Source organism: Coregonus lavaretus (assembly GCF_964263955.1).
Source record: "Coregonus lavaretus genome assembly, chromosome: 13".
NCBI classification, from domain to species: Eukaryota; Metazoa; Chordata; class Actinopteri; order Salmoniformes; family Salmonidae; genus Coregonus; species Coregonus lavaretus.
Genome location: NC_140000.1, coordinates 13,031,326 through 13,049,561, shown reverse-complemented (window position 1 = coordinate 13,049,561; position 18,236 = coordinate 13,031,326). Strand labels below are relative to the sequence as shown.

Here is an 18,236-nt window from a genome sequence, read left to right as displayed (position 1 = left end):
CTAGGCCTAGTTATTAATATAAATTGTATGGCATTAAGCCATATTTATTGCCATTATGGCATTATTGATGTAATGATGCTAATGTAAGGAAATCAAACACCGCTGCCATTATAAAATTGTGTTTCTGAGAATGCAGCTTAACTCACTTGATAAATAGTGCAGATACTTTCATGCTGCTTTTCTGCTGTAACACCAGTGTTAAACTAGTTGTATACACCCTGATGTTATTCTAGGGAAATTGTTTCCATAACTAGGGCTGACAGTGAGGATTTAACAACCTCTGCATAATCAAGACCGATGCTTTGTAAGATGTTAACCATCGACAGTGTTCACAGCCATTGTTATGTTAATGACAGCTGAAAAGTACTGGTGGCCTAACCTTTTTATTTTATTTTAGCTTTATTTAACTTGGCAAGTCAGTTAAGAACAAATTCTTATTTACAATGTCGCCCTACACCGGCCAAACCCGGACGACGCTGGGCCTATTGTGAGCTGCCCTATGTGACTCCCAATCACGGCCGGTTGTGATACAGCCTGGAATCGAACCGGGGGTCTGTAGTGACGCCCCCAATACCTTGGGCTCCCATGTCAGAGCAGGTCCGTCGGAGCCATGGCCCAGTGAGACACGTGTGCCAACCTGCATAGATGGTAATAAGTCTGAGCCTATTGGGTAAAACACTGCAGTAAATCCTCATTGGAAATGTGCAAACAGTGCTTGGGTGACACTGACCATATACACTGATTGTACAAAAGATTAGGAACACCTTCCTAATATTGAGTTGCAGACCCTTTTGCCCTAAGGACAGCCTCAATTCGTCTGGGCATGGACTCTACAAGGTGTCAAGCGTTCCACAAGGATGCAGGACCATGTTGACTCATGCTTCCCACAGTTGTCAAGTTGGCTTGATGTCCTTTGGGTGGTAGACCATAATTGATACACACGGGAGCATGTTGAGCGTGAAAAACCCAGCAGCGTTGCAGTTCTTGACACACTCAAACTGGTGCGCCTGGCACCTACTACTACAGTGGGGGAAAAAAGTATTTAGTCAGCCACCAATTGTGCAAGTTCTCCCACTTAAAAAGATGAGAGGCCTGTAATTTTCATCATAGGTACACGTCAACTATGACAGACAAAATGAGAGAGAAAAAAATCCAGAAAATCACATTGTAGGATTTTTAATGAATTTATTTGCAAATTATGGTGGAAAATAAGTATTTGGTCAATAACAAAAGTTTCTCAATACTTTGTTATATACCCTTTGTTGGCAATGACACGGGTCAAACGTTTTCTGTAAGTCTTCACAAGGTTTTCACACACTGTTGCTGGTATTTTGGCCCATTCCTCCATGCAGATCTCCTCTAGAGCAGTGATGTTTTGGGGCTGTCGCTGGGCAACACAGACTTTCAACTCCCTCCAAAGATTTTCTATGGGGTTGAGATCTGGAGACTGGCTAGGCCACTCCAGGACCTTGAAATGCTTCTTACGAAGCCACTCCTTCGTTGCCCGGGCGGTGTGTTTGGGATCATTGTCATGCTGAAAGACCCAGCCACGTTTCATCTTCAATGCCCTTGCTGATGGAAGGAGGTTTTCACTTAAAATCTCACGATACATGGCCCCATTCATTCTTTCCTTTACACGGATCAGTCGTCCTGGTCCCTTTGCAGAAAAACAGCCCCAAAGCATGATGTTTCCACCCCCATGCTTCACAGTAGGTATTTTGTTCTTTGTATGCAACTCAGCATTCTTTGTCCTCCAAACACGACAAGTTGAGTTTTTACCAAAAAGTTCTATTTTGGTTTCATCTGACCATATGACATTCTCCCAATCCTCTTCTGGATCATCCAAATGCACTCTAGCAAACTTCAGACGGGCCTGGACATGTACTGGCTTAAGCAGGGGGACACGTCTGGCACTGCAGGATTTGAGTCCCTGGCGGCGTAGTGTGTTACTGATGGTAGGCTTTGTTACTTTGGTCCCAGCTCCCTGCAGGTCATTCACTAGATCCCCCCGTGTGGTTCTGGGATTTTTGCTCACCGTTCTTGTGATCATTTTGACCCCACGGGGTGAGATCTTGCGTGGAGCCCCAGATCGAGGGAGATTATCAGTGGTCTTGTATGTCTTCCATTTCCTAATAATTGCTCCCACAGTTGATTTCTTCAAACCAAGCTGCTTACCTATTGCAGATTCAGTCTTCCCAGCCTGGTGCAGGTCTACAATTTTGTTTCTGGTGTCCTTTGACAGCTCTTTGGTCTTGGCCATAGTGGAGTGTGACTGTTTGAGGTTGTGGACAGGTGTCTTTTATACTGATAACAAGTTCAAACAGGTGCCATTAATACAGGTAACGAGTGGAGGACAGAGGAGCCTATTAAAGAAGTTGTTACAGGTCTGTGAGAGCCAGAAATCTTGCTTGTTTGTAGGTGACCAAATACTTATTTTCCACCATAATTTGCAAATAAATTCATAAAAAATCCTACAATGTGATTTTCTGGATTTGTTTTCTAAATTTGTCATAGTTGACGTGTACCTATGATGAAAATTACAGGCCTCTCTCATCTTTTTAAGTGGGAGAACTTGCACAATTGGTGGCTGACTAAATACTTTTTTTCCCCCACTGTATGCCCTGTTCAAAGGCACTTAAATATTTTGTCTGGCCCGTTCACCCTCTGAATGGCACATATACTATGTCTCAAGACTTAAAAATCCTTCTTTAACCTGTCTCTTCCCCTTCATCTACACTGATTTTGAAGTGAATTTAACAGGTGACATCAATAAGGGATCATAACTTTCACCTGGTCAGTCTGTCATGGAAGGAGTACGTGTTCCTAATGTTTTGTACACTCAGTATAGTCATCTAGCACGGCAGAATTTAGCATGTCAATCTTGGTGGGGCAAAAACATTTTTTTATTTCAATGCATGCCAGCAAAGCAACTACACAACACTAAACAATACATTAATTGCACTATAACGGTGACAAACTGTGTCCACAAACTGTTAGGGCCTACAAAAAGCTGTCCCAACACCTTACCACTGCTACACCTGACTATCAGCGGAGCCTTGTCTGGCAGCGAAACAGTTCATTCAGCCTCATTTACTGCCTTTAAAAAAAATCATAGCTGATATGGCTGACTTTCTTAAACAAATGTGGATTCAACTGACAATTGAGATGTACAAACCATGGCATAAGGGGACAACGAGCAGATAAGAGGCAATCTGTAATTTCGATTAAGACATTAATGAGCGAGCTAGGACGGATGTAGTCAATATAACTATTTGTTCAGCTTTTTCAAAAATTACAGCGACAAATTTCACAACATGGGCCATTCTTACAGTATTCTCCCTGCACAGAACCGTAGGATAAATAAAGGGGGCATATAAGCAGACAATGAAAGCTCTTAAAATATTCGATGATGACATTTCTCTAAAACAGGCTATAGGCTACATGTGCACCACCAAGTCAGAACAGTAGGCAAAGTTATGAGGGGAAAAGGGACTAAATTATTAGGGTGAGGCACATGGGCTACTAACAGCTTACTACACAACATACACTTAGTATGACTTTCTTAGCTACAGTATACATATCTCCCTGGTATATTACATCATTTATGCAGCAGCATACAATACATTTTTGGACTCAACTTGTTGTCCTGTACGGGCAAATTTTGTCATCAAGGTCTGGCATTCTCTGGATTTATTGTGCATTCAAGACAACCTGGACCTTTTGAGAAAAACAAACAAGGTTGAATCATGACGTCAGTGATCTTCAGGTCGGAGCTCTAGAAAGAGGTCAGAGTTCCCAACTTGGAATTCCGAGATGGATGACCGTTCAAAACGTATTTTCCCAGTTGTCCTGAACTCACTGAAGTTGGAGATTTCCTAGTTCTGAGTTTCCAGTTGTTTTGAACGCAGCAGAAGTCATGCTGGATTGACAGCATGGCCAATGTTGAATGTTTATCATTTTAAGCTTGGAAAAGAGACCCTTACATTTTTTTACATTTTTAAACCCAGACTTGGACCACACACCCACTCCACTGAATAGCAGGCTTGTGATTAGCTTTGTAATGCTTGCATTTAGCCACTGATTCCTTCCAAACCACTCATTGTTGAATTTGCGATTTCCAACTTGTGTAATGTTTGTCCAAAGGCCGATGAGCACCAATATGTTTTATCTATAATTTATCTTCATATGACAAGGATTGAAAAGGATTTGCCAGTAGATTGTCGACTTGATTCATGATGATGACTGCTAGCTTGCTAGCTAAGATTTTGGAAGTATGATGTTGACATGATCAGTCAATCAAAGCTACGGTAGATATAACATGATTTAACGTTATTTTATCTGTGGCCAATTACCTTAAGCCTTCTTCGATTGGCACTTCTAATGTAGCTCTATGGCAGCACCCAAGGGGCTTGAAATTTGCGGTGACGTATTGTCCCCATGAGAACCGGGCTGCCCCCCAGGCGTGAGCTAGGTGTCCCGTTTTGGCCGACGGTGCAGTTGGCTCAAAATATAAGTGAGGTAGGTTAATTACATTGACATTTTAGTCATTTAGCAGACGCTCTTATCCAGAGCGACTTACAGTTAGTGAGCGCATAATTTTTTTTTCATACTGGTCCCCCGTGGGAATCGAACCCACACCCTTGGCGTTGCAAGCGCCATGCTCTACCAACTGAGCTACACGGGACCATAATGAGTAGAATTCTGTGTTTTCACATGAAAAGTAATTGCTTTTGATAATACTTTATCAGCCTTTCTAATGTAAACTACACTGAACAAAAATATAAACGTAACATGTCAAGTGTTGGGCCCATGTTTCATCAGCTGACATTAAAGATCCAGAAATGTTCCATACGCACAAAAAGCTTAATTCTCTCAAATGTTGTGCAAAAATTTGTTTACATACCTGTTAGTGAGCAATTATCCTTTGCCAAGATAATCCATCCAACTCAGGCGTAGCATATCAAGAAGCTGATTAAACAGCTTGATCATTACACTAGTGCACCTTGTGCTGGGAACAATAAAAGGCCACTCTAAAATGTGCAGTTTTGTCACACAACACAATACCACAGATGTCATCTCAAGTTTTGAGGGAGCGTGCAATTGGCATGCTGACTGCAGGAATGTCCACCAGAGCTATTGCCAGATAATTGAATGTTCATTTCTCTACCATAAGCAGCTTCCAATGTCATTTTAGAGAATTTGGCAGTACGTCCAACCGGCCTCACAACCGCAGACCACGTGTATGGCGTTGTGTGGGTGAGCGGTTTGCTGATGTCAACGTTGTGAACAGAGTGCCCCATCGTGACGGTATTGGCAGGCGTAAGCTACGGACAACAAACACAATTGCATTTTATCGATGGCAATTTGAATGCACAGAGATGCCGTGAAGAGATTCTTAAGCCCATTGTCTTGCCTCATGTTTCAGCATGATAATGCATGCCCCCATGTTGCAAGGATCTATACACAATTCCTGAAAGCTGAAAATGTCCCAGTTCTTCCATGGCCTGCATACTGCATACTCACCAGAGCATGTTTGGGATGCTCTGGATCGACGTGTACTACAGCGTGTTCCCACCAATATCCAGCAACTTTGCACAGCCACTGAAGAGGAATGTGACAACATTCCACAGGCCACAATCAACAGCCTGATCAACTCTATGCGAAGGAGATGTCGCGCTGCATGAGGCAAATGGTGGTCACACCAGATACTGACTGGTTTTCTGATCCATGCCCCAGCCTTTTTTTTTTTTTAAGGTATCTGTGACAAACAGATGCATATCTGTATTCCCAGTCGTGAAATCCATAGATTAGGCCCTTATGAATTTATTTCAATTGACTGATTTCCTTATGAACTGTAAAATCTTTTAATATGTTTCGTTTTTATATTTTTGGTTCAGTATAGCTTGAAAATGTGAATTTATTTTATGGAAAAGAGATGTACGTTTCTGTGTACCATGCTGCCTTGTTGACAACATGACTGAACGGTGCAGATTACTGTTCAATTTGAGGTGGGTGCTCCTCCCTCATCGCTTTTTCCCGTTCATGTCACAGGCCATAGACCGGTGCACTTAATCGAACACCCTGACTGATTACACCCCTGCAGTGCCATGCAAGCCCCAGCCTCTGTATCATTGGTAAATTCATAGTTAGAGATCTCAGGGAGGGTGGGTGCAAGAAGGGGAATTTGGGACTAATGGTAGACATTTGGCTGTGTTTCAAACACATAAAAGACACACCCTGCTCCACTTACCCTCACCTTATGCCCCTGGGGGAATTCCTGGGGTCATCTTTGCCTTCGGTCCAAACGATTAGACAAGCAAGGAAGGTTGGCAACGTAAGCCCATCAGCCCTCGTTTGTGATCGGGTTTGCGAGTGTACAAATCTGTTCACTCCGGGGCCTGAAATGCCCCATAATTCAATTCGTGATGATTGTACATCTGTTAAGAAAAGTCTGCCAAAACTTACAATCAATATGGAGAAGGTAAAACGAGTGTAAATAAGTTAGAAATTGTGTTACTAATGCACATGACGGCACAAACACGTATCGTGAAAGTAATTATGTTTTTGTTTGGTTAGCTTTTGGAAACATTAGCTAGTGCATACAACTTTCCCTGACATCACACTTATACATGATTCGATTTACCTGAAATCGTCGGATGGCTAGCATTCGATGTCTGCGGATGCGTTGTCTTCTAGCCAAGATATGAAATGCAATCATAATTGACTGTAGCGCATATAAAGCACACACAACAGCTACCGGTGGTTCCATGGTGACTGAAACAACCGTGGGACGAACTAGTGACACATTTCCGGGACGGGCGGTTCATTCTTCCCTTGCAAGTGTCAACTCATCATACGTCATGATACGGCATCAGAAGTGTTCACTTAATTTGAGGGGAGAGGGTGTGTCTTTTACGTGTTTGGAATGCAGCCTATGGATGCCTCAAGTTTGGGTGCAGGTTGTTGCAGGTTGCAGTTCGCCTGGCAGATGCCCCTGCGAGTGCACTAATTTGTTTGCGAGTGAATAGTTTGTTGCAGAAAGTTAAGTTTAACAGGCTAGCGTCTATTTCATTTAATAAAAATAAATTTTGCTGTGTTTACCGACGGCCTGTATAGATCCGGAATAATACATCAGTTATTGTCTCTTTTTTTGTTGTTTTTTTACTCTGCCAGTGAATCCTTATCTCTGCGACACGGATTGAGTTGCTATGTGTTTTCTCATGGAGGCTTCACCGTTCAGAAGAACATTTTAGCATTTTGTGCACTGCAGGAGCTGTATTTACTAATGTATTTTCTGGGACAATGTGGACCAACCAGAGTTAAGATGCAACAATTGTTTATTCGCGGAGGACTACAGAGAAGCAAACAGATGAAGAACTTGCACAATCTACTGGGGATAGCAGCCCCGCCTACCTTCTCCTTCTCTACTCCACAGGCTGGACGCCGTTCCGATGTGTTGTGAATATCAACGCTATGTCAAAACTCATTGACTGAATGCCTTCGAGGGACACCTCCCCGAAGAAGTCCCCCACTCCTGGAAAATGGAGCAGTACCGTCACTTCTGGTTGATTTTAGCGGATGATACTGTCAGCATTCCTGCTGTGTAGGCCAATTGGAGGGAAGCGGCCTGTGGCAAGTGGGGCTTCTTGGGCGTTGGGAAGACCGACCCAAATCCAATTGTCGAACAGCTTCGCCCTCATGTCTTCGGAGGTTCCAGTGCCATCGTCCCCTATCCGGACTCCTTCCCAGGGGGATTCTGCCTTGGACTTGGATCACTGGACCTCAATGGTGTCTGACGCACTGGCTCCTCCATCAGCCACAATGGGTTTTATAATCGGCAGCTCTATGGAGAGAAACATCTCAGTTCTCGAGGCAAAAATCCTGGGGCTCGGGTACAGGACATTATTAGGGTGCTTCGTATCGTTTTACGCCAGAACACGTGGGCTGTCACTGTCGTAGTCCATGTGGGATCTAATTACATTAGGATGGCTAGTTCGGAACGTCTGAAACAGGATTTTAAAGAACTAATTGGAACTCTGAAAGACACCTACAAGCGTCCAATTATTTCAGGCCCAGTGCCATCACTGAATCGTGGCATGGGGTCTATCCAAATGATCTTGGTGCCTGGACCCTGTCCTCGCATTTTCAAGGTTGCGCAGAGACATTGACTTATCACTCCAAGTCCCACTCAGGTAATCCCAACCATAAATTATCAGTATTGTCATCATACTGCAGGCCCGCAGCAGGTAACCCTCATTGACTCTTGTTTTAACCCACGTCCTCGCTCGAGGCATAGGTCCAATGATTCAGTTCTAGACAATCTTTTACCTATACCAATCCAATCCTAATGTATTTTCTAATAAGGGGCTACCTACTGATCATAGCATGCTTGTATTAGAGACTCCATCTGATCTTTAAATCCTACAGCTGCGGTCTTGGATTTGTTCATGGAAATGCCAGAAGTTTTATTTCAAAGATGGATTTTATTGACATTCTGGCTTCTCAAGCCAACGTGGACATTCTAGTAATTTCTGAAACTTTGATGAATAATTCTGTGCTGGACTGGCTTTAATGTTTACAGATCAGACAGAATTGGCAGAGGTGAGGGTGTTAGTTATTGGCAATTTTTATTTTTACCCCTTTTTCTCCCCAATTTCATGATATCCAATTGGTAGTTAGTCTTGTCCCATCGCTGCTACTCCCCTATGGACTCGGGAGAGGCTACGGTCGAGAGCCATGCGTCCTCCGAAACACGACCCTGCCAAGCCGCACTGCTTCTTGACATACTGCTCGCTTAAACCGGAAGCCAGCCGTACCAATGTGTCGGAGGAAACACCGTCCAGCTGGCAACCGTAGTCAGCTTGCAGGCACCCGGCCCACCACAAGGAGTTGCTTAGAGCGCGATGGGACAAGGAAATCCCGGCTGGCCAAACCCTCCCCTAACCCGTACGATGCTGGGCCAATTGTGCGCCGCCTCATAGGTCTCCCGGTCACGGCCGGCTGTGACACAGCCTGGGATCGAACCCGGGTCTGTAGTGACGCCTCAAGCACTGCGATGCCTTAGACCGCTGCGCCACTTGGAAGGTGTATGGGCAATTTTTTATATTGATTGGAGGACGCCAGTGTCAGATACGCTGAAAGATATTTGCTCTGAGCTAAACCTGATTCTGCTGATAACTGAGCCTACGTGGCCAAATCCTAAAGATCCATCAATCTACCCTGATTTGATCTTATTTTGACGAATACTCCAGATAAATATGTTGCTAGTGGGGTTTTCCCACTGGATTTTAGTGACCATTGGCCAGTTATCTTTGTCCGATGTGAAAATGCATACATCAAAGCTTCGACATCACTAAGAGGCAGAGTTGTGGACTCAAGTCACATGACTTGGACTCGAGTCACAAATTTCATGACTTGAGACTCAACTTGATAGAAAATAGCTTGAGACTGATGACTTGAAATTATCTGGCCAGAATTTGTAATGTTTTTTCACTCATTTCTATGTGGATTACTCTACACAACCAGAGACAGTAGCCGGGGCTAGCGAACAGATTGCTGATTTGCTGTACAGCTATAGGATCGGGTGCAGTGCAAAAGTCAAATTGTGGGGAGAGCAGATTGCCATAAATAAATATGCAGCTACAAAAATTGTTTGGTGATCAAGAATATTAAAACTGCAATATGTAACTTTTTTGGGCGACCAAATTCACATAAAAATGTGTTTTATAGGTCTGTTGTTCTCATTGAAAGCAAGTCTTAGAAGTGGTAGATATGTTCTATGGGCGCTATTTCTATGCTTCCCGTTCTTAAGTTTTGTTTTTGCTTGTCTTTCTTTTTACACCAGCTGAAAATACAATATTCTTGGTTATGGAAAATATATTTCACAGTGGTTTAGAGATGGTACAGTGGTTTTCTACACTATACCTTCTTGTTTAGGCACATCTGAAATGAGGAGCACTATTAGAATTTTGGCATACAGGAAATGCCGGAGCGATTTCTGCATAGTGCATCTTTAACTGTTTATTTTTCCGCCTCACCAGAAATGGGGCAACAATTACTAACATATTAAAAGTTGTTAATAGACTTATGAAGCTTGCATTTGGAATTTTGTTTAAATGAATTATTACTGTGGCGAAGACGCAACCAAAACGCGGCTCTCCACTTGAGTTGTCCAAACTCCTGCCAATGGAGAGTGCTTTTTTTTCTTTTGCTGAAATGTTTTCTGTTGCTTTCACATGTTTAAATGCATATGTGGTAAGTCTATATTCCATCCAATACTACAATAAATGCTTGTTTCATCATTCCATCCCCGTACCGTTTATTGCAACACTTAGACATTTCTGTTTCATGTTTGATAGGCCTACGATACATTTTCATTTAGCCAACCATTTCTTACCTTTATCGGAGTGGGCATGATGTTTATTGTGCACATGACCGTTCTCAAGACTGAGGTAGAAGTTCTGTTTATTGAATTCAATGTATTCAATGTCCTTTGTTCATATTTCCTGGGTTATGTCAGGGTTCCGTGTGTCTGTCCTATGTCTCTGTCATTTTTGTTGTGCGTAATAGGAGCATAGAAATAGGCTACGTGGCTTGAAATCCACGCTTTAGAGTCAGAACATTGAATAAGACAAAATGATTGTTCCATGTATGCATGGTGTTAATTTCATTAATCATTAAGTCTGATTTAAGACGAATGTAACAATGAATGTGGAAATTGACTTTTTTACGTTGTAGAACCAGTTTATTAGTTGTAATTGGGTAATTGTATGGTCCTGGGGGCAACGTGCTTATATGTACCTGTTTTGAGATTCAAGTTGGTTTCTCAAGGGGAGGCTGTGCAGTCTTGACCTCTACCTGTGTCCGTTCAGATAGGACAGGTTAAGCCTGATACAGAGGCTATTTCTTTTGGGCTATTGCTGTGTATATTTGGTAAATCTACTTGTATATTTTGTATGATATTGCGCTTTCATCATTGGTTCACCAAGACCTGTAAATTAAAATTTAAAAAGCCTCAATAAATAGACAAAGATAGTTTAGTTTAACAAGTCATTGCATGTATAGATACTTTTTTTGCTTGACTTGAAAAAACGCGATTTGCTCTTAGAATGCACAACTTGGACTTGACTCGAGTCTTGGCTCGTTATACTTGGGACTCGACGGGACTCGGACCTTGTGAGTCGAAAAATAGTGACTTGGTCACACCTCTGCTAAGAGGAACTTTAAAAACCTTTAGTGAACAAGCTATTTTACATGATCTTTATTTTAGTGACCTTGATTGTACCTCCGCTATCCCTGGACCTGATTTAGCTTCTTTGCAAATATCTTCAATACTATTGTAGATAATCATGTCCCCTTCAAAACTCTGAGAGTTAAAGGTAGATCGAATGCCTGAATTATCCGAAGTCATTCATAAGAGATGTTGCCTGGGTCAAGGCCAGGAACACATGCTTAGGCCCAGATTGGCAATCTTTTAGGCAACTGAAGAATCAATGTGTAAGACTGACCAAAAAGGCTACATCTGATTATTATGTAACCACTCTTTCTGATTTGTATGGGGAACCCAGCTAAATTCAGGGAAACTGTCAAATCTATAAACAGTTGCACTTCCACTTGCCCCAAGAAATTAATTCAGACTGGCCCCATTATGGACAAAAATGCCATCACCTGATGCATTTAATTGTAATTTTATTTCAGCGGGCTATCATTTTGAAAGAGCGTCTAACCCTTCTATCTCTAAGGTGGGCTTAACGCTGATTCGGGAATTTTGCAGATTGACACAGAAAATGGTAGTCAAGTTTTTGCATTTCGGCAATTCACCGAAAAAGAAGTCCTTGATGCCTTATCAAGAAATCCACAGCGGCTGCCACCATCATTGCTGGCTCAGTAACCCATATCTTAAATCTAACATGATCAGGAAATATTCCAAAGGTATGGAAAACAGCTTATGTGCTGCCACTCCATAAGGGTGGGGATAGTAGTGATCTTGATAATTATCGTCCCATCTCCAGGCTTCCTTGTCTAGCCAAGGTTCTCTAATCTTTGGTAAATAACCATATTCTCTTTTTGTTTTGTTTTTTTGAGCATTGTTTAAAAAAATATATAAATCAACTTGGGTGTAGGCCAGGGCCCAGCACTATCACAGCAACCACATTAGTTGTTATTTGTATTGTCAATGCTTTACATGCTGACCACACTGCTCGCGTCGCAAAATAAATGTACACGTGTATGTTATTCAATCATTGCACCTACACTGCTCGCGTGCATCAACGAGCGTCTGCGTAGCCAGGCGCTAAAATAGAACTTGGTTCTATTTGTGACGCTTGACGCGCTGCAATTCCCGCCTCTCCCATCTCCTCATTGGTTTTTAGGAGCGTATACCCACGTGGGTGATTGAAAGATTAACTGAGGTCCACACTCCAGTCCAGTTGGTGGTGGTAATGCACCTTTAAAGTCGGTTGCCAACCGCCATATAAAGTCCAAAGAAGCAGCCTGAAGGAGGAGAGATTACTAGAAACAAACTCTGTTTACACTTTTATCTGTGGATTAATTGTCGGAGTAGAGGACCTTGTGCATTTCAGGTAAAATAACAACCCAATGTTTATATCCCAGGGCAAGTGAGCTAGCAACAGCAAGTTAGTCAGGCTCTGTCGTAGCCGGCCGCGACCGGGAGACCCATGGGGCGGCGCATAATTGGCCCTGCGTCGTACAAGGTAGGGGAGGGAATGGCCTGCAGGGATGTAGCTCAGTTGGTAGAGCATGGTTCAATTCCCACGGGGGGCCAGTATGAAAAATTAAATAATGTATGCACTCACTGTAAGACGCTCTGGATAAGAGCGTCTGCTAAATGACTAAAATGTAAATTGCCATAAATGTTTAATGCTTTTCGACCTGTCCCCAAATTAATATAGTTGATTCAGAGTTTGTTTTGATATTTCAACCTGCGTGTCCTGATTTGTCTGGTGTGGGTGGACAAAATTAATATGCGCGAGCGCCTGGTCAGCATGTTAGACACTAAAATGAATCGTACTGCCTTGTTTATCGACTCCAGTCAGACTGTTCTCTCTGCTACCGCACGGCAAGCAGTACCAGAGCGCCAAGTCTTAAATCCACATTTCTTGAAGTACATAAAGGTGTTCCGCAGGGGTCGGTACTAGGACCTGTTCTTTTTACTATTTATATAAATGCTATTGATCAATCTGTTAGATTGTAAATGTAATCTACAGTACCAGTCAAAAGTTTGGACACACCTACTCATTCAAGGCTTTTTCTTATAGTGAAGACATCAAAACTATGAAATAACATATGGAATCATGTAGTAACCACAAGTGTTAAACAAATCAAAATATATTTTATATTTGAGATCCTTCAAAGTAGCCACCCTTTGCCTTGATGACAGCTTTGCACACTCTTGGCATTCTCTAAACCATCTTCACCTGGAATACTTTTCCAACAGTCTTGAAGGAAGTTCTACATATGCTGAGCACTTGTTGGCTGCTTTTCTTTCACTCTGCGGTCCAACTCATCCCAAACCATCTCACTTGGGTTGAGGTCGGGTGATTGTGGAGGCCAGGTCATCTGATGCAGCACTCCATCACTCTCCTTCTTGGTCAAATAGCCCTTGCACAGCCTGGAGGTGTGTTTTGTCATTGTCATGTTGAAAAAATATATATAGTCCCACTAAGCGCAAACCAGATGGGATGGTGTATCGCTGCAGAATGCTGTGATAGTCATGCTGTTTTAAGTGTGCCTTGAATTCTAAATAAATCACTGACCGTGTCACCAGCAAAGCACCCCCACACCATAACACCTCCTCCATGCTTCACGGTGGGAACCACACATGCAGAGATCATCAGTTCAACTACTTTGCGTCTCACAAAGACACGCCGGTTGGAACCAAAAATCTCCAATTTGGATTCCAGACCAAAGGACACATTTCCACCGGTCTAATGTCCATTGCTCATGTTTCTTGGCCCAAGCAAGTCTCTTATTCTTATTGGTGTCCTTTAGTAGGGGTTTCTTTGCAGCAATCCAACCATGAAGGCCTGATTCACGCAGTCTCCTCTGAACAGTTGATGTTGATGTGTCTGTTACTTGAACTCTGAAGCATTTTATTTGGGCTGCAATTTCTGAGGCTGGTAACTCTAATGAAATGATACTCTGCAGCAGAGGTAACTCTGAAGCCCTTACTGATTTAAAACTTGTGCTTAATACGGGCAAAACGAAATACATGTTTTCAAGTTCTCGTAAAATTGTCTGATGGATTACATCTTCACTCATCGGATGGTTCTATAATCAAACAAGTCCCTGCATACAAATACCACCTTGGTATTTGGATTTACAATTATTTATCATTTAAAAACATACGAATGAGCTTGTTAAGAAACTAAGATTTAAAGTCAGCTTTTTTTTACAGAAAAATATATTGTCTCTGGTCAGCAGGAAGCAGATGGTGCAGTCAACCTTTCTACCAGTTCTTGATTATGGTGATACTATTTATCAAAGTGCAGCTGCCTCTACTCTTAAACCACCGGATGCTGTTTTTCATCGCGCCTTCGTTTTATCACAGGATACATTTTTATTATTCATCACTGTATTCTTTACCGAAAGGTTGGCTGGACCTCTTTTTGAAGTCGCGTAGATCACATTACACACTTTTTGTTTAATCGTAACTTAACTGTTACGATAAAAAAAATTACAAGTTAACCAACCCTGTGAACGGGTTTGATATCTCTTGAGACTCCTTTGGTGTCTACAGAGTTCGGTAAGTCAGCCTTTGGTTTTCTTGCTCCACATGTTTGGAATGATCTCCAAAATACATTTAGAGTAGATGCGGTAGTGTCCCTAGGGTAGTTCAGGCAGCGGACAGAGGATTTTTTAAATGAAGAATGTGTTTGTTCTAGTTGACTGTTTTGTGTATATTTATGTGTGTCTGTGCAATATGTGTTGTGCTTTGTTTTATATTGAATGTGATAAAATACAATTTATTATTATTATTTTTTTATGAAATTGTATACGCAGGGCTCCCTCGTAAAAGAGACACTGGTCTCAATGGTGACTCCCTGATTTTAAATAAAGTAATACAAATTGGGAAGAGAAAATATTGGCAGGTTTCAACTCTTGTTTTGTAAGCAAGAGGTCACACTGTGTATTATAATAGATAACTTTAAGATTGGCTTTGCTTACTGAGACAGTAGTTGGTGTAATTAGTCAAATGAAAAGATGCTGTGTATACAACCCACCTCTTTTCACTAATACAACATCTGAAGGTCTGCAGTAAAACACACCCTTTATTGTACAAGAGTGACCGTAGTTCTGTTTCACAACTGTCCTAGTTTAACTAACTGCTCTACTTTACCACTGGAGGAGCATTATGAACCATAGCCTTAGTGTGGGTTTTGTCTTTGAGTTGTGTAAATAGGATGATCTACATTAATTCTCACCTGATGGGAGTTTAGTTACAAATGTAAAATGTCATATTGCGTCAGGGCAATGTTTCCCAAACCCCACTGAGTAGGCCTACTTTCAAACATTTAACTTAAGCTATTTTATCGACCTAACACTTTGATCAATTCCAGTAGCACAACTGGTCAACTAATCATCAAGCCCTTGATTAGTTGAATAATATAATAATATGCCATTTAGCAGACGCTTTTATCCAAAGCGACTTACAGTCGTGCGTGCATACATTTTTGTGTATGGGTGGTCCCGGGGATCGAACCCACTACCTTGGCGTTACAAGCGCCGTGCTCTACCAGCTGAGCTACAGAGGACCACTAGTACTGGAATAGACCAGATAAGTGGAAAGCTGGGAGAGGTTTGGGAAACACTACCTCTGATGTCATATTACGGAGTCTACCCAAGAAGAAGACTATGACATTGTCCAGAAACAACCCTCTAACACCTAGGTCTGAGAGCAGCCTAGCTTATCAAAGGGAAAGCTGGAGTTACCTAAATATTTGTTACACCCATCCATAACCTTTAGATCCTCAGAAGTGCCTAAGCCCTAGGGGGTAGAGGCTAGGGTTGTGCCCCCATTTGTATTGGTGGAGGCAAGGGCTAGTATACCAGTAATTATACCAGTAATTTCCTTTCAAATCAGTGAAGGGAAGTGAACAACTGCACACGTTGGGAGGAAGGAGAGAGTATTGGTTATATACAGGTAATTCGGAAAGTATTCAGACCCCTTGACTTTTTCAAAATTTTGTTATTTACGTTACTGCCTTATTCTAAAATGAATTAAATAGTTTTTATCCCCCTCATCAATCTACACACAATACCCAATTTTAGCAAATTTATAAAAAAAAAAAAATATTAAATGTACATAAGTATTCAGACCCTTTACTCAGTACTTTGTTGAAACACCTTTGGCAGTGATTACAGCCTCGAGTCTTCTTGGGTTTGACGCTACAAGCTTGGCACACCTGTATTTGGGGAGTTTCTCCCATTCTTCTCTGCAGATCCTCTCTGTCAGGTTGGATGGGGAGCGTCGCTGCAAGGATCTCTCTGTACTTTGCTCTGTTCAGCTTTCTCTCGATCCTGACTAGTCTCCCAGTCCCTGCCTCCTGAAAAACATCCCCACGGCATGATACTGCCACCACCATGCTTCACCATAGGGATGGTGCCAGGTTTCCTCCAGACGTGACGCTTGGCATTCAGGCCAAAGAGTTCAATCTAGGATTCGTCAGACCAAAAAATCTTGTTTCTCATGGTCAGAGTCCTTTAGGTGCCTTTTGGCAAACTCCAAGCGGGCTGTCATGTGCCTTTTTTACTGAGGAGGGGCTTCTGTCTGGCCACTACCATAAAGGCCTGATTTGGTGCAGTGCTGCAAAAATGGTTGTCCTTCTGGAAAGTTCTCCCATCTCCACAGAGGAACTCTGGAGCTCTGTCAGAGTGACCATCGGGTTCTAGGTCACCACCCTGACCAAGGCCCTTCTCCCTCGATTGCTCAGTTTGGCCGGGCGGCCAGCTCTAGGAAGTGTCTTGGTGGTTCCAAACTTCTTCCATTGAAGAATGATGGAGGCCACCGTGTTCTTGGGGACCTTCAATGCTGCAGAAATTTTTTGGGACCCTTCCCCAGCTCTGTGCCTCGACACAATCCTGTCTCGGAGCTCTATGGGCAATTCCTTCGACCTCATGGCTTGGTTTTTGCTCTGACATGCACTGTCAACTGTGGGACCTTATATAGACAGGTGTGTGCCTTTTTTTCCAAATCATGTCCGATCAATTGAATTTATCACAGGTGTACTCCAAGTTGTAGAAACATCTCAAGGGATGGTCAATGGAAACAGGATGCACCTGTGCTCGATTTTGAGTCTCGTAACAAAGGGCTGGATACTTATGTAAATAAGGTATTTATGTTTTTAATTTTTTATAAATTTGCAAAAATGTCTAAACCTGTTTTTGCTTTGTCATTATGAGGTATTGTGTGTAGTTTGAGGATAAATAATAATTTAAAAAAGGAAGGGGTCGGAATTATTTTCAAATGCACTGTAGCTTTTGGGTTGTTTCTGGACAGGGCCATCTTACCACTGCTCTTAGCTGATAGTCCGTATTCTAGGAATCTATGACGGTGTAGCCTAAGACCCCTTTCCCAACCTTGCCAACTAAGACACTGGACTGTGCTGGCTTGGATATGTTCTTTTTACATTGTCCTTTCCAGCACAGTTCCAACAACTATGGTGGATGCATAATCAGGCTGGCAAAGTACAGCTTGGGTACGGGGCTCCACAAATGCTTCTAAATTGACTACCTCCACTAAGGAAAATGTCTGCAAACTGTGGGCAAATAAACATCAGTACAATCCTTCTGCAGCCACCACTTGTCCCACTCTTCAAAGCAATGCCTGTACTGAGCCAGATGAGTTTGTGAATTTGAAATCCTTTTGTACTTCGACTCATGAACCACTGCAAGCTCTGTTCCAATGGCATTGGCCCATTCAGAAATTGTTAAATGTAGTGACGCCCTGACTTAGTGTTACTTTCTATCAACATTTCAAATTTAGGAGATCAAATTTGATTACCGTTCTGTTTTATTTTCTAGCTTCATGGGTAAATGTAGCCTAACCCACATCAACCTGGACCCCATGCACACATGCTAAAGCAGGTGGTGAGTATTTGGTCCAATTGTTTTGCATGCAGAGACCAACACAATAAGAAATGTAGCCTAACAAATGTAGACATTTGCCTTAATCTTGATATGGTGTCCTCTCCTTGTACAGCTAACATTTGATCACC

At 42.3% G+C, this 18,236-nt stretch overlaps 2 protein-coding genes across 2 annotated transcripts in view; both read left to right on the top strand.

The window, feature by feature from the left end:
• Positions 1 to 18,236, top strand: part of LOC311139364 (sperm acrosome membrane-associated protein 6-like) — a gene marked incomplete at its 5' end in the record, with an annotated part of 1,014,348 nt that overhangs the window by 100,262 nt on the left and 895,850 nt on the right. The window lies entirely within an intron of this gene.
• Positions 1 to 18,236, top strand: part of LOC311140205 (uncharacterized protein) — a 28,871-nt gene that overhangs the window by 1,256 nt on the left and 9,379 nt on the right. The window contains exon 2 of the mRNA XM_084175157.1: positions 18,043 to 18,108. The gene's annotated coding sequence lies outside the window, so the exon portion shown is untranslated. The remainder of the gene's footprint in view (positions 1 to 18,042; positions 18,109 to 18,236) is intronic.